Here is a 26,843-nt window from a genome sequence, read left to right as displayed (position 1 = left end):
TGTCCGCAGACCAGTCTGCACTGCTTTAAATACTGTTGATCTCTTAACTAACCTACAGTGAGAACAAACTGCCTTACTTCCAAATCAGCCAGATCAGAACAGAACTGAAAATGCTTTCTCAAAATGCATGATGCCTTAGCAATGACATCATCTCACCAAGCTGAAAGTTAATTAACTCCGCATGGAGTCCTCTTATCAAACAAAAACTGCATTAGCCCAAGCATTTTTTGATGATTAATTGCGCCTCTGGCTCCCAAAAGCTTTGTCATCTTTCAACCCAAGAATCTTTTAAAACATGACTTCAGCAGTCAAAAAGTCTAATCCAGACTTTTAACCCTTACCTAACCAAATACCTATAATACAATATACCCGAGATTCCTATATTCATCACACTGAGAAGTTTGCAGACTGGAATAGTAGGGCATCATGCCAGCATAACAAGACTGCCAGTGCAATTAATTATCTAAGTATCTCATTGAAACATTCGCATCATGCAAAAGAAAAAGTTAAAACAGATTTTAGAAATACTTACAAAATATTAGAAAACGTACAGTGCTATTAAAATGAATAAATCTGGAAAGTTCCTGTCGCGAATAGTCCTTCCAGAGAAGTCTTCCCTTTGCACTAAAACTCGTGCAGTACAAGGTTGATTTTCTTTGGTCATAAATGTGATTCAAATTGCCAACCCCGTAATTGTTTAGTTTTGATAGTGCTGCCTGCATCAGAATAAAACAACAAACATTGTCCTCAATCATGAAAAACAATTATACTGTGATATTTGTCTCCGGTTCTTGAACTATTAGTAATGACCAGCACAAAATGGAGTTGAACTTTGTGATTCAAACTTAGCAGAATTTATTATTCTTTTGGATGTTCCTGTGTCTTTAACAGCACATCAAATGCAAAAGCAACAAATGTCCTTTTGCACATGCATGTACAGTAGGGTCATCAACTACGTATTACTAGAGGTTTCATCATGTGTTCTCCTGTCTTCATATTCCTACCATCAATCATCCAACATGTCCATCCTCGCAACCTTTCCACACCAATGAAAAAGTGAACAGAAACTTTGTAACTTGAATGGGTGATTCATGATTGCTAGTTGAACAACCTTCTCTCCAACAACCGGCCCCTAACCCATTTCACATGTTTTAATATGCAGCGAACAAAAATGTTCAGAGAAAATAGGGACAAAATGCCCTTATAATTCTCCTTCCTTGTTGTTCACAGTAGTGAATGGGACTTTAATCTTTAATTTATGAATATACAAGCACAAATATTGAAGGATTGGAAAACTTAATCTACAGCTTCATTTTACACATTTTGCAGTGGGTCAATTATAACTAGTCATATGACAGATGTTAGAATCTTGTCCTCACCATCTAATTGACACAGAAACATAGAAAATAGAAGCAGAGGTGGCCATTCGGCCCTTTGAGCCTGTTCTGCCATTCATTATGATCATGGCTAATCATCAAGTTCAGTACCCTGATCCCGCCTTTCCCCATATCCTTTGATCCCTTTAGCCCCAAGAGCTGTATATAATTCCTTCTTGAAATTGCACAACGTTTTGGCCTCAACTACTTTCTGTGGTAGCAAATTCTACAGATTCACCACTCTGGGTGAAGAACTTTCCCCTCACCTCAGTCCTACATTTACCCCTTATCCTCAAACTATGACCCCTAGTTCTGGACACGCCCACCATCATAGAATTTACGGTACAGAAGGAGGCCATTGAGCCCATCGAGTCTGCACCGGCCCTTAGAAAGAGCACCCCACTTAAGCCCATGTCTCCACCCTTTCACTGTAACCTAGTAACACAGCCTAACCTAACCTTTTTTGGACAGTAAGGGCAATTTATCATGGCCAATCCACCTAACCTGCACGTCTTTGGACTGTGGGAGGAAACCAGAGCACCCGGAGGAAACCCACGCACACACGGAGAGAACGTGCAGACTCCACGCAGATAGTGACCCAAGCCGGGAACCAAACCTGAGACCCTGGAGCTGTGAAGCAACTGCGCTAACCACTGTGCTACCGTGCTGCCCACTGTCGTGATATGCATCACTGTAAATACACAAGGGGTTAATGTAAATACACTAAGACTAAGTAAACACTAGAGGGAGCACCAGAGACATCATGACTCGCAGACATACAGCCAATGAACACATAGAATAGGACACGACCAATAGGCAGTCAAGACACCCAGAGGTGACACTACCACAAGGGGGCAACCCATTTAAAAGGACAGGGCACACATGCTCTTTCTCTTTCCACAGGCGACACTTAGAGAGAAGCACAGGGGCAGATCAGAAGCATCACACCCACTGCATGGCTTAGAGCAGATTGGTTCGTTAGACTGAGTTACTATAGCAAGATTAGCACGAGAGTCAAACTCAAGTAGGAGAATTGTTAACTGTTCAATAAATGTGTTAAACCTATCTCCAAGTCTGAACCTTCCTTTGTCAGAGCATACATCAAGGAAGCAGCTTATGCTACATGAAGAAGCATAACACAACACCCACCATCGGGAACATTCCTTCTTAATCTACTCTGTATTAATCCTGTTAGAATTTTGTACGTTTCTATGAGACCCCGCTCACTTTTCTAAACTCCAATGAATATAATCCTAACCGATTTAGACACTCCTCATGACACTCCGACAATCCCAGAAAACAACCTGGTAAACCTTTGCTTCACTTCCTCCACACCAAGAACATCCTTCCTCAGATAAGGACACAAAACCTGCACACAATACTCCAGGTGTGACCTCACAAACGTCCTATACAATTGCATGTCCAGATGCTCCAGGCGGTTTTGAGAGTCTTTCCTGCTTATTTCCTTTGTTGGGACTTCACGGTGGGTAGCACTGTTGCCTTATAGCACCAGGGATCGGGGTTCAATTCCGACTTTGGGTGACGGTGTGGAGTTTGCGCTTTCTCCCCCCATCCATGTGTTTCCTCCTGTGCTCCAGTTTCCTCCAACAGTCCAAAGATGTGGTTAGGTAGATTGAAGATGCTAAATTGCCCCTTACTGTCCAAAGATACGCAGGTTAGGTGGGGTTACAGGGATAGAGTGGGGGAGTGGGCCTAGATAGGGTGCTCTTTCAGAGGATCAGTGCAGACCCGATGGGCTGATGGCCTCCTTCTGCACTGCAGAAATTCTATGGTTCTATTTTATTATTTTTGTCCGTGGCCCCATAATTGTAATGCGCCTTTAAGCAGAAGACTTAGTTGAGACAGCCTGCTTGTCAGGCACTGTGTTCCCAGGTTTTGTTTTTCGCCAGATGCTTCGGCAGCCAGTAGGCTGGCCAGGGACAGTGTTCTCATAGAACCCATACAGTGCAAGAGGAGGCCATTCGGCCCATCAAGACCACACTGACCCTCTGAAAAAGCACCCTACCTAGGCCCAATCCCCCACCCTATTCCCCTAATCCCACCTAACCTTTGGACATTAATAATACTGTACATAATAAGGTTACTTGTGTTTTAAAGTTACAACCTTGGTGACTGCAATGTTTGGGCTCAACCAAGGACCTCAGGTATTTTAAATAAAATCTTATTTCACCGATGTTGCAACTCAGGGTCAAGAGGGGCTGGAATTGACTGTGCAATAGCCCAGGGTGTCGTGACAAAGGATTATATAGCATTTTGCTTTGTTACAATGTCAGCCATGGTTCAGTTAGTAGTATCCTCACTTGAGTCAGAAGGTTATGGGTTCAAGTCCCACTCCAGAGCACAAAGTCTGAGGGGGTGCTGCACTGTCAGAGGTTCCGTCTTTTGTACGAGACTTAAAGCCTAGGCACATCTGCCTTCTCAAATGTATGCAAAGCATTATTTAAAGAAAAGTGTATTCCCCAGTCAACAATTTACCTCCTTAACAAACCAACACAATTAAAATCAGATGATCTGGTCATTATCACATTGCTGTTTATGGAAATTTGTTGTGTTCTCCTTGGCTGCTACATTACAACAGTGACCACAAAGTAGTGCACTGGCTGTGAAGTTTTGGGTCATTCTGAAGCCTTAAAAAGCTTTATATAAATGCAAGTCTGGCTTTTTTTCTCAATTAATATAGTGAGCACATACGGTTCACTGTTCAACAACCTCCATATCCTCAATAATGTTGACAGATTTTTTAATCTTTGTTTTCCACAGAAAAGATTTTGGGACAAAGGGCAGCAGTTTCACAGGTTTACAAAGGCCACAAGCTTTGAAGAATGTGTATTCAAGTTAGCTGAAGGATTTCATAATTCAGCCTGTATTTCAAATTGTTAAAACAATGGCCTCATTTAAGAAATGTCACAAGGGAAACAAAAAGTTCTGAGCACTCGAGGTCAGGCAGTATCTACAAAGAGAGGCAGAGTTAACGTTTCAGGTCAATGATCTTTCATGAAAATTATCTTTCCAGATCAGAACACCTCACTGCATCAATGTTGGCCTGTACCTTCTGAGTATCGGCAGGAATCATGGCCCGCTGATACGGAGAGAAAAGTGCGCACTTACCTGCACTCAAAAAGCGCGGCAAACTTTCCTGCTCCAACGGCAGCCTCAGGCCTCCAGCGGGACACTGTGCAGGCCCCAGCGCGGTGCAGTTCAAATGTAGCCATGCCCCCTTGTGACACAGCAGCTACAGGAATGCCCATTGAGGTCAGGCATTTAAACTGCTAATTTGTATTGAAGGCAACAAGCAACAAGTTTTACAGCTGTTTTAAAGGTGTGTTGAAGCTTTCTTTTTTAGTTTTGTTTGCTCTTTCGTTTATATAGGCAATGCTATGGTTATTGATTAATTTTATGATTAAATGTGATTATCATTTAATATTTATAAGTGAACATCGGTTTTGTTATTTGTTTCAAATCTGTGAAACTATTTAAATCTGCACTATATTATTATATAACTTTGTGTGGCATGTTTAAAAGTGTTCGTATGTTTTTTTTTCCCAAATATTTTTATTCTCCTCCTCCATCACATTTTCTCACAAATTTACACCCACCAACAATAAACAATAATCAGTAACATATATGTCAATCCCCATAACAACGATGCCATCCTCCCATCAAACCCCAAACATTAGCCCGCATGTTCACATAAACAAATGACAAAGAGGAATCAGGAATCGCCCATAGTCACCATTAACACACACAGCCCCCCTCCCACCAACGCCCCCCCCCCCCCCCCCCACCCACCCCCCAACTAATGTTCGATGTTATGCAGTTCTTGAAAGTGCATAATGAATAACACCCATGAATTGTAGAACCCCTCCATCCTTCCCCTCAGTTCAAACTTAACCTTCTCAAGAGTCAAGAATTCCAACAGGTCCCCCCCGCCACACCAGGGCACATGGTGGAGAGGTTGCTCTCCAACCCATCAGGATCCGCCTTCGGGTGATCAACGAGGCGAAGGCTACAACATCTGCCTCTGCACCAGTTTCCAACCCTGGCTGGTCCGACACCCCGAATATGGCCTCCCGGTGTCCGGGTCCAGTTTCACGAGCACCACTTTAGAAATTACCCTAAAAACCTCCTTCCAGTAATGCTCCAGCTTTGGACAGGACCAAAACATATGAACGTGATTAGCCCCCCCACCCCCCCCGGCAACGTTCACACACACCTTCTACTCCTTCAAAGAATCGGCTCACCCTCGCCCTCGCGAGCTGTGCTCTGTATACCACCTTCAGCTGTATCAGCCCCAACCTTGCACATGAGGTGGAGGCATTCACTTTCCGGAGCACCTCACACCAGAACCCCTCCTCCATATCCTCTCCAAACTCTTCCTCCCACTTCGCTTTGATCCCTTCCAGTGGTGCCTTCTCCTCTTCCAAAATAGCTCCGTAAACCACCGTCACTACCCCCTTCTCCAGTCCCCCTGTCGTCAGCACCTCCTCCAGCAATGTGGAGGCCGGCTCCACCAGGAAGCTCTGTATCTCCTTTCTGGCAAAGTCTTGAACCTTCATGTATCTAAACATTTCCCCCTGCTCCAGCCCATACTTCGCTTCCAGCACCTTCAGCCCTGCAAACCGACCCTCAAGAAACAAATCTTTGTGTCTTAATCCCCTTCTCCTCCCATTTCCGAAAATTTCCATCCCACTTCCCTGGCTCAAATCTGTGGTTCCCCCGAATCGTCATTTACCTTGACCCTGCCCCCAACCCGAGGTGTTGGCGAAACTGCCTCCAAATTCTCAATGAAGCTATTATTACCGGACTCCCTGAGTATTTCCCCAGAGCCATCAAGAGTGGCGCTTTTGCTAATGCTTTCAATCCCAACCCCCTGCACAAACTCTCCTCCATTCTGACCCACTGGGAATCAACCCCTCTGACCCAGCTCCGCACCTTCTCCACATTCGCCACCCAGTAGTAATACATCAGGTTCAGAAGATAAAGTGTTTGTATGTTTTAATTTACATTATGTCAACTGAAAATTTAGTTGAGAAGAGGAAACATCAGAACTACCAGGACCACAAACAATGGAGATTCTTGAAGCAAGACAAAATGTAAATAACACCATCTATCGCTTTACAGACCTATAGAAGGGGTATAAAATGCTGTTACAAGATGTTTCGGATCTGGTGATAGGATTAAAAAGTACCTCCCAGAGCTTTTTGCTTTTAGCTGTCACTGTCCTTCTAACATGTGACTTTTATTGTTTGATTTGGATTGGATTTATTGTCACAATGTAGTGAAAAGTATTGTTCTCCGTACAGTCCAGGTCATTCAATACATGAAAAAACATAGGACATACGATAAATACACAATGTAAATACATAGACTCAGACATTGGGTGAAGCATACGGAGTGTAGTACTACTGTTATGGGCCAGGGTTTAGAGAACGCCAAAGTGTATCATGGAGTTCACCTGATCCACAACTTTTAATAGATTGTGGGAACACACTGTGGGAGCACACGGCCCACTCTACAGGTGTGGTACAGCAGAAATGGAAAACTTTTTTTTGAAGCAAAACAATGTTTATTCTATGAACTCAAGTTAACCTTTTTAAAACATAGTGAACATCTTAGCAACCATTAATTCAAATACAACCCCCAAAGACTACAACCCTAAGTAATCCTTTAAGTTTTCCTTTTAACATCCATAAGACTTAAATATATTGTTTTACAAAAAGACATCAGGCTTAACTTCATTACTGAGAACAGTTACTACGTTGAAATCAGAAAATGGAAACTCATAAGCTTGCAGAGATTCATACACATCCTGCTGTGATTGCAGCTTCTCTAAAACTAAAATGAAACCAAACCCACCCTGCAGCAAAAAGCCTAAATAAAAAATAAAAAAGCTGACAGACAGCCCAGCTCCACCCACTCTGACATCACTGCAGTAATAAACACCCATTTCTTAAAGGTACACCCACTACAGTTATTCTATAAAAACACCCATTTCTTAAAGGTACTCTCACATGACACTACTCAGTAGAGAAGATCTATGAAGAGATCAGTTCAATTCAGTTCATAAGAGGGTCATTCAGGGGCAGCACGGTGACGCAGTGGGTTAGCCCAGCTGCCTCATGGCGCCGAGGTCCCAGGTTCGATCCCGGCTCTGGATCACTGTCGGTGTGGAGTTTGCACATTCTCCCCGTGTTTGCGTGGGTCTCGCCCCCACAACCCAAAGATGTGCAAGGTAGGTGGATTGAGCACGCTAAATTGCCCCTTAATTGGATAAAAATAAACTGGGTACACAAATTTTTTATTTTTTTTTTTAAAAAAGGGTCATTCAGGAGTCTGGTAGCAGCGGGAAAGAAGCTGTTTTTGAATCTGTTAATGTGTGTTCTCAGACTTTTGTATCTCCTGCCCGATGGAAGAGGTTGGAAGAGAGAATAACCCGGGTGAGAGGGGTCTTTGATTATGCTGCCCACTTTCCCAAGGCAGTGGGAGTGTAGATTGAGTCAATGGAAGGGAGGCTAAGGTTTAGTGTGATGTACTGGGCTGTGTTTACGACACGCTACAGTTTCTTACGGTCTTGGGCCGAGCAGTTGCCATACCAGGCTGTAATCCAGCCAGATAAGATGTTTTCGATGGTGCATCTGTAAAAATTGGTAAGAGTAAATGTGGGCATGCCGAATTTCCTTCGTTTCCTGAGGTATAGGTGCTGATGTGCTTTCTTGGCTGTAGCATTGATGTGCGTGGACCAGGACAGATTGTTGGTGAATGAACATACCTAGGGATCTGAAGCTGTCAATCATCTCCACCTCGGCACCATTATGCAGACAGAGTGTGCACGATACTGTGGGCGGCACGGTAGCACAGTGGTTAGCACTATTGCTTCACAGCTCCAGAGTCCCAGGTTCGATTCCCGGCTTGGGTCACTCTGTGTGGAGTCTGACGTTCTCCCAGTGTCTGCGTGAGTTTCCTCCAGATGCTCCGGTTTCCTGCCAAAAGCCCTGAAAGGTGTGCTGTTAGGTAATTTGGACATTCTGAATTCTCCGTGTAACCGAACAGGCGCCGGAATGTGGAGACTAGGGGCTTTTCACAGTAACTTCGTTGCAGTGTTAATGTAAGTCTACTTGTGACAACAAAGATTATTTCGCTTCCCAAAATCAATGACTAGCTCCTTAGTTTTGCTGACGTTGAGAGAGAGGTTGTTGTCGTTATAGCACGCCACTATGTTCTTTATCTTCCTCCTGTACTCTGACTCATCGTTGTTCGAGATCCGACCAACTATGGTCATGTCATCAGCAAACTTGTATATGGAGTTGGAGCCAGATTTTGCCATCGTGTGTATAGTGAGTATAATAGTACGCAGCCTTGTGGGGCCCAGATATTGAGGACTATCGTGGAGGAGATGCTGTTGTTTATCCTTACTGATTCTGCTCTAATGGTCAGGAAATTGAGGATGCAGTTGCAGAGGGAGGAGCCAAGTTCTAGGTTTTGGAGTTTTGATATGAGCTTGGCTGGGATTGTGGTGTTGAAGGCGGAGCTGTAGTCAATGAATAGGAGTCTGACGTAGGAGTTCTTATTGTCGCGATGCTCCAGGGATTAGTGTACGGCCAGGGAGATGGTGTCTGCTGTGGACCGGTTGTGGCGGTGGATCAAGGCATTCTGGAAGTATGGAGTTGATGTGTCACATGACTAACCTCTCAAAGCAATTCATAATGATAGGTGTCATGAGATGGTAGGCGTTGAGGCACATCGCCTTGTTCTTCTTTGGCACCAGTATGATGGTGGTCTTCTTGAAGCAGGTGAGAACCTCGGAACCGAGTAGGAAGAGGTCGGAGATGCCCTTGAACAGTTAGTCCATGCAGGATCTGAGTGCATAATCAGGCTCTCAAATTTGTGTTCACCATTATTATTTCTGTCTTGTTTACTTCAATTATCATAGAACACAAAGAACATAGAATTTACAGTGCAGAAGGAGGCCATTTGGCCCATAGAGTCTGCGTCGGCCCCCAGAGCACCCCACTTAAGTCCACACTTCCACCCTATCCCCGTAACCAGTAACCCCTCCTAACCTTCTTGGAAACCAAGAACAATTTAGCATGGCCAATCCACCTAACCTGCACATCTTTGGACTGTGGGAGGAAAAGCGGAGCACCCGGAGGAAACCCACGCAGTCACGGGGAGAACGTGAAGACTCCGCACAGTCAGTGACCCAAGCCAGGAATCGAAACTGGGACCCTGGAGCTGTGGAGCCACAGTGCTAACCACTGTTCTATCGTGCCACCATTCATTTATAATCTCATAATTAAATGTTGTGCTTTGATGTTTCAATAAGACGTTTGCAGAAGTTTGTAGTGTTTAATAGAAAATATTTATCAACAAAAATTGTTATGAATACAGAACTTTGATACCATATTAACTTTTAACTTAATGTTTAAAATTAGCAGCCACTGTTTGACATTTCATTTAATAACTACTTCAGCTTTTCCAAATTCTTTGCAATAAATGTATCTTTTCATTTTAACACGACGATCAATCAAATATATATTTTTTACTGGAACGCAAAAATGAAACGGTTCTGTTATCCTTCTGTAAATAGGGGAGGGAGGAGAGGGGAGATTTGGGGTGGGTGGGTGGAAGAAGGGAGTTTTCATATTTTACCATGGCTGTTGCGTTTAGGAGTGGCTATTTTACTTTTCAGACATATTGCAAAGCTATTTATAATTTTAAACAAAATAATATCAACCTAACACAGAGGATTATGCAGTGAGTAACACGTAAAAGCCTATACAAAGTGCGTGTAACATAACTGGTTTACAATCATGAGCATTTAAAACTTGGGCTGGGTAAAATATTCTTACATTCAGTTAAGTTTGGTACAGTCAGTGATTAAAGTCAAAAGGATTGGATAGTTCCAAAACTAATCATCCACCAACAGAAGTTAAATTTCATAGAATTTCATAGAATTTACAGTGCAGAAGGAGGCCATTCGGCCCATCGAGTCTGCACCGGCTCCTGGAAAGAGCACCCTACCCAAGGTCAACACTGCCACCCTATCCCCATAACCCAGCAACCCCACCCAACACTAAGGGCAATTTTGGACACTAAGGGCAATTTATCATGGCCAATCCACCTAACCTGCACATCTTTGGACTGTTGGAGGAAACCGGAGCACCCGGAGGAAACCCACGCACACACGGGGAGGATGTGCAGACTCCGCACAGACAGTGACCCAAGCTGGAATCGAACCTGGGACCCTGGAGCTGTGAAGCAATTGTGCTATCCACAAGGCTACCGTGCTGCCCCTAATCTCATACAAAAGTACATGTAGATCCTTTAATTCTGTGTTATAACGAAGCCAAACTGCTATCTTCTACACTGCCTTTGCGTCACCTAGAGCCTGGGCTTGCACACCTGCACCAGGAAGTATGCCTGCATTAGGCTCCATATTGCTCTCCTCCGACTCCTCCATTTCTGGTGGCAAGTCATCTTCTGGGTGAATGCTCAGTGCATGTTGAAAGGAAAGTTATGCATAAAACACTACAACTGTCTGAGTTTCATCTTCACTGTTAAGAGTTCAGCTGCAGGCGTTCCTTCAACATTTCACAAAATTGTCCCATTGCTTCCTTGCTGAAGCACAATCACTAGGCACACATCTCCTCTGTCATAATTTCATTTGATGTACTTTACCTGTCCACTTTAAGGGGTGGTTAATTGATTCATTTCCGCACCAGTCAGATATATAACCTGACTCCAGATTTTAAATCTGCACTGGATTCTTCAGTACCGGTCAGAGAGATAGTTCACATTAGCTTACAGGAGGCTTGCATGCGCCAACTAAGCGTTAAACTTTGCTAAAGCATTTGAAGTAATCACTGGGGCTTGGAAAGATCAATATTTCATCAGGAAGACTCTTAAAAACATAGCTTAAAATACATTGCAAAATACAAATGTACTTTGGCTCTGCATTAGCTGAGAGGACAGGCGCACTAACATTAGTGTCCTTGAAAGAGTGAAGAGCACCAGTATCAAGGCCACGATCATCCGAAACCAACTCCGCTGGGCCGGTCATGTCCATTACGATGTCAGATTCCCGACTGCCAAAGCAAATGTTCTCCGCCCAGCTCAAGGAAGGATCCCAAACAAGAGGAGGACAAGGCAAGTGTTTCAAAGACACCCTGAAGGTTTACTTCAGAAAATGCAAAATAGACATCAACGCCAGGGAGACCCTTGCTCAGAAGACACCTACTTGGAGGAACCTTCCGATTGAAAGGACACAACACCCGGAAGCAAGAGGAGGTCCTGAAAAGGGTCCAGGGAAAGGAATACCTTGGATCTATAGTCCAAAAACTGATCCCATCTTCTGGAAACAACTACCAAGCATACAGTCGGAGAGGCAGCTCTAGGATTGGGCTCATCAACCACACAAGGATCCACAGAACCCATGACCAGTAACACGGAGCCTCTTAGGTAGACAATCATACATGCGAGCGAGTGATCGTCGAAGATTACATGCACTCCAAACCTATTCTTTTTTAAAATTTAGAGTATGCAATTCTTTTTTTTCCAATTAAGGGGCAATTTAGCATGACCAATTTAACTACCCTGCACATTTTTGGGTTGTGGGGGTGAGACCCTTGCAAACACGGGGAGAATGTGCAAACTCCACACGGACAGTGACCCAGGGCCGGGATCGAACCTGGGTCCTCAGCGCCATGGGGCAGCTGTGGAACTACTGCGGCCACCGTGCCACCCTTACTCCAAACCAATTCTAACCATTATTTCCTTTCATAGAATTCACATCCTCATGACAAACCAAAGTTAAAAAAAAATATTTTTCACTTTGTGACTCCAAACTCACTTTATACATTAAAGTATTTTTAAATGGAATTAACAACCCCATAACAAACCAAAATTTTAAAATAAAATTCTATCTTTCTTTCATTTTATGTGCATTTTAAACATATTTATAAACATTAAACACTGATACAGGTTGAAAATCCCTTATCTGAAATGCTTGGGGCCAAGTGTGTATCGGATTTCGGAATTTTTCGGATTTCGGAATATACTGCATGTTGGAAACTGTGCATCACCCGGGAGCCTTGTGGGATTTCCCACTCATGACATCATGTCGGCGCTCAAAATAAAAGTGCAGATTTTGGAATTTCGGACATTAACCCATCAAAAGCTGGTCTCAGATGTCTCCTGCCTCTGCTTGATGATTCTGGCCCCATAAATAAGAGCAAATAAAAAACGTTAAAATAGTACCTAACATCGAGGCAAGCTGACCGGATTAGCACTGTCTCTTTGATTTTTATTCAGCCAGTTCAGTGCAGGGGGGGGGAATGAAACAGGTTTTTAAAAAAAAAAACATAGTTTAAGCATCACTCGCATGTCCGCGTGAAGGGACTTCTGCATCGTCGCGACGCATATGTGCAGCAGAGAATCTCCATAACCCCTAATAAGGATGGTAAGAAGTCTTCCAACACCAGGTTAAAGTCCAACAGGTTTGTTTCAAATCACTAGTTTTTGGAGCACTGCTCCTTCCTCAGGTGAATGAAGAGGTATGTTCCAGAAACATGTATAATATATATATATATATAGACAAAGTCAAAGATGCAAGACAATGCTTTAAATGCGAGCATTTGCAGGTAATTAAGTCTTTACAGATTCAGAGATGGGGTAACCCCAAGTTAAAGAGGTGTGAATTGTCTCAAGCCAGGACATTTGGAACATACCTCTTCATTCACCTGAGGAAGGAGCAGTGCGCCAAAAGCTAGTGATTTGAAACAAACCTGTTGGACTTTAACCTGGTGTTCTAAGACTTCTTACTGTGCTCACCCCAGTCCAACGCCGGCATTTCCACATCATCCCAAATAAGGAGTGGAAGTTACCAGCCAATTAGTGATTGTTTTCTTCCTCATGTTGCCTCTGGTCCTTTTGTCCATTACCTGACATCTGTATCCTCTGGTTTTCTCCTGCTGCTGAAATCAGTTCCCCTTTATTTAGTCAATCAAAGCCTTGGTGATTATAAACACCTCATCAAATTTCTTCTGAATTTTTTCAACTCTAAAGAAAATCCTATCTTGACCAGCCTCTCCCTTATCAATGGCAATTAAACAAATCTCTTCCTACTTTATATCTAGATTAGTGCGGCCACAACCACAATAGGATACACTGGTTGTGGTTCCTTCTTGTAGAGGGCCCAAGTTCCTGAATAAATTTGCTGAAAGATCAGGCAAAGGAGTACTCAATTGCCGAGGATACAAGATGCAAAATAGGCTGTGCGACAAAGTTGTTTATCAGTGGAAAATCATGTAGAATATGAAATGTATTGCTGCAACAAATTTTAATCAGAGTCATCCACGATATGCAAGCGGAGGAATTAGATTTGAGCAATATTATGGAAAAGGGATTACAGCCTGGATAACTTGAATATGGAGCCAGTGCAAGCACAAGTTACATGGGCCAAATTATTCTGTTATTTGTGTCAAAATGCATTTTTCTGTCCATGGGTGCTAGCTGCAGTGAGAGACTCTGGAATTGAGAGAAAAGTGTGGGAGTTTAGGGAAGTGGGGAGGGAGGTATTGCTGTGTCTGGTTACCCTTAGTATGCCCACAGGTCAATGGGGGCAGTAGCAGACCAAGGCCGGAAGAGCTGGAAGATAAGTTGCAGTAGCCGTACAACGTTGAAAGAACACGCCCCATGTAATATCACAGGTAAGTGATATCACTTCTACAGATGCACCATAGAAAGCATCCTATCTGGCTGCATCAGAGCCTGATATGGCAATTGCTCGGCCCAACACCGCAAGAAACTTCAGAAAGTCGTGAACACACCCAGTCCATCACACAAACCTGCCTCCCATCCATTGACTCTATCTAGTCCTCCTGCTGTCTGGAGAAAGCGGGCAGCATAATCAAAGACCACTCCCACCCAGCTTACAAAAGTTTGAGAACATGCAGAAACAGATTTAAAAATAGCTTCTTCCCTGCTGTTACCAGACTCCTAAATGACCCTCATATGGACTGAACTGATTAATACTACACTCCTGTATGTGTCACCCAATGCCGGTGTCTGTGTATTTACATTGTGGGCCTTGTGTTGCCCTATTATGTATTTTATTTTAATTTTCTTTTCTTTTCATGTACTCACTCAATTTTTGGGGTGCTCGCAGAAAAATACTTTTCACTGTACCTCGGTACACATGACAATAAACAAATCCAAATCCAAAGTGTTTGGCAAGTGTGTATTCCTCTCTTCTACCTTTTCAGACTTGCATTGAAATTGAAGATTAGGTTGAAACGGTTAGCATGAAAAGCAAAAATCTTTCGTAAAATTAAAAACAAATTGAAAATCTAATTAAATAAACTAGGGATGGAGGGCCAGGCGATGTGTTGTAGTTGCAGCATGTGGGAGATGGTGGACCACATTGTAGTTCATAGCGACCACGACAGCAAAAGTAGGTTGCTCGAGGAACTTTGATTGAGAGTTAATGAGCTGGGGTTTATTCAGACACTATGACACATCAGGAAGGGGAGAGTTACCTGGATGCTGTGTTCCAGGAAGCAGTCACACCCATTGTTCAAAAAGGGGAGCAGAGACAACCCCGGCAACTATAGACCGGTGAGCCTCACGTCTGTAGTGGGTAAAGTCTTGGAGGGCATTATAAGAGACAAGATTTATAATCATCTAGATAGGAACAATATGATCAGGGATAGTCAGCATGGCTTTGTGAAGGGTAGGTCATGCCTCACAAACCTTATCGAGTTCTTTGAGAAGGTGACTGAACAGGTAGACGAGGGTAGAGCAGTTGATGTGGTGTATATGGATTTCAGCAAAGCGTTTGATAAGGTTCCCCACGGTAGGCTATTGCAGAAAATACGGAGGCTGGGGATTGAGGGTGATTTAGAGACGTGGATCAGAAATTGGCTAGCTGAAAGAAGACAGAGGGTGGTGGTTGATGGGAAATGTTCAGAATGGAGTTCTGTCACAAGTGGAGTACCACAAGGATCTGTTCTGGGGCCGTTGCTGTTTGTCATTTTTATCAATGACCTAGAGGAAGGCGCAGAAGGGTGGGTGAGTAAATTTGCAGACGATACTAAAGTCGGTGGTGTTGTCGATAGTGAGGAAGGAAGTAGCAGGTTACAGAGGGATATAGATAAGCTGCAGTGCTGGGCTGAGAGGTGGCAAATGGAGTTTAATGTAGAGAAGTGTGAGGTGATTCACTTTGGAAGGAAAAACAGGAATGTGGAATATGTGGCTAATGGAAAAGTTCTTGAAAGTGTGGATGAGCAGAGGGATCTAGGTGTCCATGTACATAGATCCCTGAAAGTTGCCACCCAGGTTGATAGGGTGGTGAAGAAGGCCTATGGAGTGTTGGCCTTTATTGGTAGAGGGATTGAGTTCCGGAGTCAGGAGGTCATGTTGCAGCTGTACAGAACTCTGGTACGGCCGCATTTGGAGTATTGCGTACAGTTCTGGTCACCGCATTATAGGAAGGACGTGGAGGCTTTGGAACGGGTGCAGAGGAGATTTACCAGGATGTTGCCTGGTATGGAGGGAAAATCTTATGAGGAAAGGCTGATGGACTTGAGGTTGTTTTCGTTAGAGAGAAGAAGGTTAAGAGGAGACTTAATAGAGGCATACAAAATGATCAGAGGGTTAGATAGGGTGGACAGTGAGAGCCTTCTCCCGCGGATGGAAATGGCTAGCACGAGGGGACATAGCCTTAAACTGAGGGGTAATAGATATAGGACAGAGGTCAGGGGTAGGTTCTTTACGCAAAGAGTAGTGAGGCCGTGGAATGCCCTACCTGCTACAGTAGTGAACTCGCCAACATTAAGGGCATTTAAAAGTTTATTGGATAAACATATGGATGATAATGGTATAGTGTAGGTTAGATGGCTTTTGTTTCGGTGCAACATCGTGGGCCGAAGGGCCTGTACTGCGCTGTATTGTTCTATGTTCTATGTTCTATGTTCTATTAGATTAACTACATTGAATTCAGCCCGTTGTCAGGGACAGGAGGGTGCGACTATAAGTGAGGCAGGTAGAGGGTTCCAAGAGGTAGCACTGCAGGAGCTTCAGCCCCTACCCTTGTCCAATAGCTCTGAGATTGCTGCTTCGTGTGGACAAGAGCAGGGACTGAAGGGCGGATGAGCAAACAGACCATACCACTGTAGCCACCCGAGTTGGCCACTTCCCGACTTAAAATGGAGAACCGCAAAGGCTGAAGGGAAATTCAGCCAACACAGGCAAAAACTAGACGGTGCAAGTTACTGTGTATTAGACTCTGCAAAAACCCAGACAGCATCGATACAAGCAGCCATCTGCATAGTAATGTAGCAGCCATCTACATAGTAATAAGTGATCCCAGGGAACAATCGAAACATTTTGAGGTAAACAATGCCAAGCCAGACTCCTCGGCGCCAGCAGATGCCAACACAAAAGAGGTTAACGGACACTTAAAGACCACCCAACGATCAGGGAACAGCTCCAGTATTGGAGAAATCAAACCAAGCGATTGGAACGAAGTCCAATCACTTAAAACCAGGTATGGGGTCCGCCCCGAAAGGCGGGAAGCCCCTGGGGACTATAAAGTAAAGCCCCCCCAAGTTCAAATCGTCCTTCTTGACAGGGTCACTCAGCAACGCAAAGCAACCCTTGACAGTGACCTGTCCAGCTGCCGCCAAAGAACGCAAGTCTCAAGTCAACGTTCGCTACGAGATAGGCGCTCCTAGCTACCAGTCCAAACCAGCTTTTGAATCCCGCAGACTCAGAACCCGAACGAAAGGCCATTTGTTCCCCTGACCTGGTGGGCCAGTCCGAAGCTAAGTATAGGCCTGTCAGTTATCGAAATAGCCTAAAAAGTAGAGTTTATGCATGAGTAGCGATTTACTGTGTATAATAAATGTGCTTTGATTTGAATCTTACTAATTGGTGTATTGAGTTATTGATCATTACTTGAACTTGAACCTCGTAGCGGTATCATAAAGATACCTGGCGACTCTAGAGCAAAGGCTATCAAACAGAGCCAATTGAACCAACCAAAAGTTAGCAACATATTACTGGCAACTCTGGTGGGATCCGATCTAGAAGTGGCTTAACCACTCCGGGAGAACCCAAAAATTTGAATTAGAAATCCAACTGAGAACAGAAAAACCACAAGTGTTCAAGCAGTTCTGATCAATCCTCATAATTCGGAAGTGTGTTAATGCATGCGTAACTAACAGGGCTATAAGGTAAACTGATAGATTTTTTATTGCGACAAAACTGTCGGGAGTTTGTATTTCGGAAAATAGTGAAAGCCATACACGTAATTACAGCACCGCCTTAGTACCCTTCGTTCCAAATTTAAGAAAGCATTCAGAGAGGAAAGATGGCAATGCAGGCAATGCAACGCCTCATGAACCCCGAAGAATTTGCGGTCGCAGCGACCAGCAGCAGTCCCGTTTGGGAAGAGGAAATCAGAAAGTACCTCAAAAGGAAAGGATGGCCCCTTTGGAGCGAATTCTGTGAAAATGAGGAAACAGGTCCCGGGAGTATAGGACATACTTGGTAGGAGAACCTGAGCGAGATTCACAAGAAGAGCTTAGGAAAAGCTTGCAAGCCGATGGCAATCGTGTCCTGTTTGGCACAATTGCAAGGCACAGAGGAGGTCGTTAGGACGCTCCGGAAAGAGATAGAAGGCATACATCGAATGAGCAAGGTCGATGTCAGCGAGGTAGAGAAAGAGAACGCAGAATTAAGGAGGAAGTTAGCAGCAAAGGACGGAGAGGTGGATGATGTCAAGTGGGCACACCAGTCTTGTCTGGCGCACTTAAGCAGCTTCCAATCCCAGTCCAAAAAGGCCAATCAGGACACGCAACATGCAGTCCTGGAATGAAGGAAACAGAGAAGTAGGTAGAGGCATTGTAGAGGCAGTGTAGTGACCTGAAGGCAGTGTCAAGAGCATTCCATGCTGCCACCACGGAGCAAAGACAAAGCTCATTAGATCATGCAAAGTGCCGGAAGCAGATTGCAGAACTGCAATCTCTGCTTTTAGTTCAAAAAGGATTTCAGGAAACCTTTGGATCAAATTTAGATGAGGAAGACAGCCCTGATTGGGAAGAATTGAGTGAGACAGCGCAGAGATATGTTCAGGGAACATGTGCGCAGGGAAAGCCACAGAAGAGGAAAGCACCCCAACCCCCCACATCGCAGATAGTTCAGGCTCCAATGAACCCAGTCACCACCCACTGCACAGCCACATCGGACGACACAGAATTTCTGTACACCACCTCCTTAACAGTGACCCAATTATGGGACACATGCGAGAAAATCAAACCGTTCCTCCCCACCTCAGACCCCCACCACTTCTTTGCCAGAGTAAAGCAGCAGGCGACCATGTACGGCCTGGATGAGCGAGAGCAAGTAAAGCTCACAGTTTTGAGTTTAGACCCTTCGGTCGTAGCAGCCCTTCCCGACCCACAGAATGTAGGAGGAGGCACCCTTGCAGAAATGCATACCGCTATCCTAGGCGCGATCGGGTATAACAGGGGTGACCCCGTAGATGGCCTCAATAAATGCAGACAAAAGAAAACAGAGCACCCCACAGCGTTTGCTGGACTCCTGTGGATCCATTTCGCAGCAGTTTTCGGAGACTTAGACCGTGCCCATTTGTCCCCAGACAACATGGCCAAATGGACCCGCACCCATATCTCCCATGCCACAGAAACAGGACAAAAAGTCTGTACGAATTATGATCCCTCAGAGGAGGCTCATAATGAGAAATGGGTTGTAAAAAGATTGTCCCGCACCTGGGAGCAATCTGTTCAAAACAAACCCATGAACAAAAATCCCGAGGAACAGCAGGCAGAAGCAGACACACATGCAGTTAAGGCACACCAGAACCCCACATGGGTAAATGAAGGGAAGAACAGCCCCCCCACAAAAGTCACACGAGTGTTACAACTGTGGACAGTTGGGACACTTTGCAAGAGAATGCAATGTTCCACAAAAGCAACAGAGAGCCCAGCAGACAGGCACTCTAAATAAGAACAGGACAAAGTCAATACATAGCGTTCGCACCCGTTCAGGTCAGGCGGACCTGAACGGAACGGACTGACTGTGTTCGGGCTCCCCCAGTTGGGCCTGCGACACCCTTTGGGATAGGTCCGGCCGACCAGTAGTTGCAGCAAAAATACGGGGACAGCCCATCGGGTTTCTCTGGGACACTGGAGGGTCCCGCACCACAATCAATTCCTCCACCATGTTTCAAAAGGACAAGTGGCCCACTACAGCCACCATCACCCTCAGCGGCTTTACAGGCCACTCACAACAGGGACACATCACAGCCCCTGTACCCATTCAAATCGGCAACATCACCAAGCACCCCATAGTTTTAGTCGATCTACCCCACACAGCAGAACACATTTTAGGCATAGATTTTATGAATTCCCACAATCTGTCCTTTGATCCAGTCAACCAATGTGTTTGGAGAATGGCAAAATCTGCAAGAGCCCCGCAACGCTCACCATAGGAGAATACGCAAACAAAATTAGCGCAGTAGGCAAATTTTAGTTTGACCCGACCACAATTAGCACAGACAAGCAGGTTAGGGCAGTTTTACAAAAGAATAGGACAGCATTCGCGACCTTCAAACAAGACTGTGGCCGGATGACTGGTTCAGTACAAATCAGAGGACCTGACCCTAGACCCCAAAAACAGTATGGATTTCCCCAAGAGGCAGAGGGAGAAATCTCAAAAATAATCGACAACTTATTAGAGCAGGGCGTACTTAGATCTGTAGCCTCCACTAATAATGCCCCGATTTGGCCAGTGAGAAAGCCCGATGGATCATGGCGACTGACCATCGATTACCGGGAACTCAACAAAATCACCCTGCAGCAGCCCCCACAGTAGCCACAAGTCCCGAGACCAAGCTCAAACAGGGACTCAATTCCCGATACTTTACGGTTTTGGATATCAGTAATGGATTCTGGTCCATTCCATTGGCAAAGGCGTGCCAGTACAAATTTGCCTTCACCTTTAAAGGACAGCAGTACACGTGGACATGCCTTCCACAAGGATTCCACAACTCCCCCTCCATTTTCCACCGACAGCTGGCAACTGGATTATCAAAATTTTCTCGCCCCGAATGTCCAGTATGTGGACGACCTATTACTGCAGACAGACACCAAGGCAGAGCACATCGAGCTTCTGGCCGAACTCCTGGAACTCCTACAAACAATTGGATGTAAAGTAAACCCCAAAAAGGCCCAGATTTTGGAAAACAAGGTGATATATTTGGGTACAATTATCACACATGGTAAACGTGAGATCGAGCATAAAAGGATTGACTCGATTGTCAAATTGCCGCTTCCCCAGAACGTTTCAGCCCTCCGGTCGTTTTTAGGACTGGTTGGCTATTGCCGAAACCACATTGACACCAGCAAGGCAGCATCCCTCTCAGACCTCCTAAAGAAAGGAGCCCCCTGGGAATGGCTTCCGCAGCATACGGATGCTGTGGACTCGTTGAAAAGAGCACTCATTGCAGCCCCCGCACTACAAGTTCCAGAACCGCTTTCACCCTTTGCTATAGAGGTAGCAAGCACAGACCGCACCCTTTCGGCCGTGCTCCTCCAGGAACGGCACAAACAGTTAAGGCCCGTGGCTTACGCCTCCAGAGTTTTAGATGCTGTGGAGCAGGGATTTTCAGCCTGTGAAAGGCACCTGCTCGCAGTATTCTGGGCAGTACAATATTTTTCATACATAACCGGACTAAACCCCATCACAATCCTGACGGAACACACACCCACCCAACTTTTACTGGACGGACGACTTAAGGACGGTACCGTCAGTCAAATAAGAGCAGCTAGATGGACCCTTCTTTTGCAGGGACGGGACATCACTGTTAAAAGGACAAAGACCCACACTTTTTTAGCCGATAACCTACAGTACCCCGGAACCCCCCATGAATGTGACATTATCTCACCGCACCCTTTATTGCTGAAACACCCCCCAGAAAGGTAGGTAGTTCAACCCAGAGCCTCAAGCACACAGACATGTGCGAACCCATTAGGATAGATGTGGATGGTTCTTCCACAGTATTAGAAGGGAAGCGCATAACAGGATGCGGCATTTACGTCGAGGGCACGCAGGGACGCGCCCCAGAAGAAAAGCAATAAAACTTCCAGGACACTTAGGCGCGCAGGCAGCAGAACCTAGCAGCAGAATCAGACCCTAAAAGCTACCCTTAGGAAAATGGTCCAGCAAAATAACACCACTTGGAATTCAGTCCTCCCCTTTGCGCTGATGTTTTTGAGAAATACGGTTTCTACATCCACAGGTTACACCCCACACACTCTCATGACCGGACGTCCCATGAAAGGCACAGAATTTTTATTAGGATTAGATTTGACCAGCCCCAAAGTGATGGCCCTCACACACGAGAAAGCAGTAGAACAATTAGTGGAGAATGTTAAAACGGCTCAGCTAGCAGCCGCAGTGAAATTGGGCATAAGAAACAGAGCAGGGCCTGTTTCGATAAGACAGTGCATGCGACTGAGTTCAGTGTAGGACAGCAAGTCATGCTCTCCGTATACAACCCCAGCACATTCCTGCCACCTAAATATTCGGGTCCGTACTCCATTGCGGACAAAGTAAGCCCTTCCGTCTACAAAATAAAGTACCCCAATGGAATGACTGCGTGGTTCCATATCAACCAGCTTAAGGCATATGGAACACAGTCTAACCACACACACCACGTCATGCTCGACGCAGCAGACCACGCCCCGCCCACAGCCAACGTAACCCTACCCTCCCCCAACACGTCCAGCCCAGCCACGGACACAACCTCGATTCTACCCCCAAAATATACACTCCGCCTCGGAACGCCCACTGACAGCAGCAACAGTGACTGTAACACAGACAAAAGCCACAGCACGCCACCCTACTATCCCCATGCAACAGGCCTCACACCCAGCGAATCTGAGCACGATTCGAGTGATCCCTTCATCATCACTTTCCCAAACAACCCCACCACCGACCACCCACCTACAACGACGACCCCGACTCCGTTCCGACAGAATTAGATACAACTTTCTGGCACCACAACAATTCATTCAGACTCGTCCAGAACGACGAGAGGGATCCCAAATCACACCATGCAGCCCTATCCGCCCTGATACACTCGAGAGTTTGGCATCCGGGAGAAGATGACGACTTTGAGTCTGACTCCCAAAACGAGAACCCCTTTGCGACCCTGTTCGCAACCGATAACTGAGGTGTCCAGATGATGTTTTAAAAAGGAACCGCTTGGGAGAAAACGGTGTCCTTTCTGATGGAACCTGCAGCGTGTTTTATGTTGTTTGTCGTGGTATTGTTTAATGTTGTTTGTAAGATCGGAATGTTTTTTTTTTCCCACGGCCCCACGCCACCACCCTTCTGACGCCCACTGGCAGTCAGAGAAACTAGTTTGGCCCGGAAGCTAGTTCAGAGGAACTAGTTTGTCCACAGAGACTTGTTAATGTCCCAGACACCAGTTCAGAGGAACTCGTCTGTCGACAGAAACACAGACCCCCATTCGTAACTGCCCTTCTGGTTCGAAGGAAGAACCAATACGGCAACCCCCCTCGATGACTACATTTCTTGCCCGTTCTTGTCGGTTGCTCAGGCATTGGAGTACCGGCATTGGGACCCACCCTGCCTGAGGACCCCCCTCTGGTCAGCTACGCCCGGGTAGAGCACACACGGCATTGGTCGCCGTCCTACCCGGGAATTCCATCCAACTCTTACCTGTCGCGGACCATACGCATCTCATTTCGGCAACTTTTGGTTCAAAAAGTTTGTTTTGTTTCAGGCACCCCTTAGGTTGCCAACCCTATGCTATTTACATCCTCAAACATTTGGATGGTATATCGCACAGCCTGTGAGACGGCTCGCACTGTTTCAGTATTTGTTAAGTGTCTTGTCCGGGTGGAGAGAAAGTCCTGTAAAGGGACGAGTTTAGAGGCGCTGGTGACGGCGCCGCTACCGATCTCACCTAAAAGGTTTACCACGAACCCGGTGGTGGCGGCAACATTCAATATCTGGGGACAGTGGAGGCGACAGAGAAGGGTGCGGGGAGCCCTGGTGGGGTCCCCAATCAGGAACAACCATAGGTTCGTCCCAGGAAGAATGGATGGAGGATTTCAGAGCTGGTACCAGTTGGGAATTAGGAGGGTGGGAGATTTATTTATAGATGGGACTTTTGCGAGCTTGGGAGCACTGGAGGAAAAGTATAAGTTACCCCGGGGGAATTTCTTGAGATATATGCAGGTGAGGGTGTTTACTAGACAACAGGTGAGGGAATTTCCGTTGCTCCCGACACAGGGGATACAGGACAGGGTGCTTTCAGGGGTGTGGGTCGGAGAGGGCAAGGTGTCAGAGATTTACCGAGAGATGAGGGAAGAGGGGGAGGAGTCGGTGGGCGAACTAAAAGGAAAGTGGGAAGAAGAACTAGGGGAGGAGATAGAGGAGGGTATGTGGGCTGATACCCTAAGCAGGGTAAATTCCTCTTCCTCATGCGCCAGGCTTAGCCTGATTCAATTTAAGGTGCTACATAGAGCACACATAACGGGAGCAAGATTGAGCAGGTTCTTTGGAGTGGAGGACAAATGTGGGAGGTGTGGCGGGAGCCCGGCAAACCACGCACATATGTTTTGGGCGTGCCCGGCACTGGAAGGGTATTGGAAGGGAGTGACGGGAGTGATTTCGCGGGTGGTGAAGGCCCGGGTCAAACCAGGCTGGGGGTTAGCTCTATTTGGAGTTGCGGAAGAGCCGGGAGTGCAGGAGGCGAAAGAGGCCGACGTTGTGGCCTTTGCGTCCCTAGCAGCCCGGCGCAGGATCCTACTCATGTGGAAGGAGGTGAAACCCCCCGGACTGGAGGCCTGGGTAAATGATATGGCGGGGTTCATTAAACTGGAGCAGATAAAGTTTGCCCTGAGAGGATCGGCTCAAGGGTTCACCAGGCGGTGGCAGTCATTTCTCGACTACCTAGGGGAACGTTAGAGGGAAGACAGATGACCAGCAGCAGCAACCCAGGGGGATGGGGGGGGGGGTTAGTTTAGTTTAGGTCAAAGATAAAGGGGTTTTGTTACTTGTGTATTGTTAACATTTTCTGTATTGTTATTGTTGCGTTTGCTTTGTAAGAGGGGAAAAATTGTTGTTTGGGAAAAAAATTTCAATAAAACGTATTTAAAAAAAAAAAGTGTCTTGTCCGGAATATTCGGTTTAAAAAAAAAATGAGGGAGTCACACATGGTGACAAATTGTAAAGGGAGAATTGGCACTGAAGGACAGACATACTAACAGACGAGATATTAAACCAAGATAGTAACAGACACTATGCTTGATCCCACAGAACCCCAGAAGCTCCAGGAAAAAAGACAAAACAAAGAGAAGAGAAAGAAGAAGAACCCTGAGGACATCCTCCGTGTTGCTCATCACCCTAATGAACATTTGGTTGCGCGCAAACGCGAAGCCCCTGACCCCAAACCCCCCCCCCCCCCCCCCCCAGCTGCTAATGACTCACTTCCCCATAGTACCCAGAGCCCAGTTACAAGCGACACCACACCATCTTGGTGTGACAGGTTTATAACCTGGTACTCCCTGTCCTACTTAATAGAATCCCTACTAGTATTGGCGATACTCTGCTGCATCGTGCAGACTATTCGTCTGAGAAAATGGAGAAGGAGAGCCGACCGCGCTCGCACCCCGGTATATAGAAGATCCCCTATTTTCGGTTATGACCAGACACCGGCGATCTATAATAAAGAACATTCATTTGCGTTCTTTTCTTTTGTGAATAAAGAACTGTGTTTCATGAGCGATTGTACAATCCTGAGCTTGACGGTCAAGCCAGGAAAAAATGTGAATAATGCTGCTATGATTTTGTGTGTATCATTAAGTTAGTTAGTATGATTGAATATTTGAGTGAGTGTAGTTTATTAAGGACAGTTAGAGGTACCGTTTTTCTTGTTTTGTAATGCATGTTCCTGTTTTGACATAGCGCCACTTAGAATTGTCAGTTAAAATTTTCCTGCATAGTTATGGTCAGTGTAGAGGCCATAGAGGAGTGCTCGCCAGGTGAGGGAATGAAGACAACGCAGTTATGTGATCCTTCCCGCTTCGCGTTAGGATCACAAGGAGGGAGTGTAGCCACCTGAGTTGGCCACTTCCCAACTGAAAATGGAGAACCGCAAAGGCTGAAGGGAAATTCAGCCAACACAGGCGAAAACTAGCAGGCGCAAGTTACTGTGTATTAGACTCTGCAAAAACCTAGACAGCATCGATACAAGCAGCCATCTGCATAGTAATGTAGCAGCCATCTACATAGCAATAAGTGATCCCCGGGAACAATCGAAACATTTTGAGGTAAACAAAGCCAAGCCAGACTCCTCGGCGCCAGCAGATGCCAACACAAAAGAGGTTAACGGACACTTAAAGACCGCCCAACGATCAGGGAACAGCTCCAGTATTGGAGAAATCAAACCAAGCGATTGGGGACTATAAAGTAAAGTCGCCAAGTTCAAATCGTCCTTCTTGACAGGGTCACTCAGCAACGCAAAGCAACCCTTGACAGTGACCTGTCCAGCTGCCTCCAAGAACGTAAGCCTCAAGTCAACGCTCGCTACAAGATAGGCGCTCCTAGCAACCAGTCCATACCAGCTTTTGAATCCCGCAGACTCAGAACCCGAACGAAAGGCCATTTGTTCCCCTGACCTGGTGGGCCAGTCCGAAGCTAAGTATAGGCCTGTTAGTTATAGAAATAGCCTAGAAAGTAGAGTTTATGCATGAGTAGCGATTTACTGTGTATAATAAATGTGCTTTGAATCTTACTAATTGGTGTATTGAGTTATTGATCATTACGTGAACATGAACCTCGTGGCGGTATCATAAAGATACCCGGCGACTCTAGAGCAAAGGTTATAAAACAGAGCCAATTGAACTAACCAAAAGTTAGCAACACCACCATGGCACAGGGAGCCATTCAAGTGGGGGGTGAAGGGAGAAATGTAGTCGTAGTCGAGGATTGTATAGTAGGGGAATAGACACTGTTTTCTGTAGCCAAAATTGAGATTCCCGATGGCTGTGTTGCCTGCCCAGTGCCAGGGTTCGGGACATGGGCGGCATGGTGGCACATGGTAGCACTGCTATCTCACAGTGTCAGGAACCTGGATTCAATTCCAGCCTTGGGTAACTGTATGGAGCTTGCACTTTCTCCCAGTGTCTGCGTGGGTTTCCTCCGGATGGTCCGATTTTCTCCCATAGTCCAAAGAAGTGTAGGTTAGGTGGATTGGCCATCCTAAATTGCCAGAGGATGTGTAGTTAATTTCCAGAGGATGCGTAGTTTAGGTGGGGTTAGGGAGGAGGTGTGGACCTAGGCATGCTGCTTTTTCAGAGGATCAGTGCAGACTGAATGGCCTCCTTCTGC

General features: G+C 45.7%; 1 protein-coding gene across 2 annotated transcripts in view; it reads right to left on the bottom strand.

Annotated features, from left to right (window-relative positions):
* The window catches only part of sh3kbp1 (SH3-domain kinase binding protein 1), a 442,493-nt gene that overhangs the window by 262,850 nt on the left and 152,800 nt on the right, over positions 1-26,843 (bottom strand). The window lies entirely within an intron of this gene.

The sequence above is a fragment of the Scyliorhinus torazame genome, chromosome 8, assembly GCF_047496885.1.
Source record: "Scyliorhinus torazame isolate Kashiwa2021f chromosome 8, sScyTor2.1, whole genome shotgun sequence".
Taxonomy (NCBI): domain Eukaryota; kingdom Metazoa; phylum Chordata; class Chondrichthyes; order Carcharhiniformes; family Scyliorhinidae; genus Scyliorhinus; species Scyliorhinus torazame.
The sequence above is the reverse complement of the archived record's forward strand: the minus strand, read 5'-3'. Positions and strand labels throughout refer to the sequence as shown.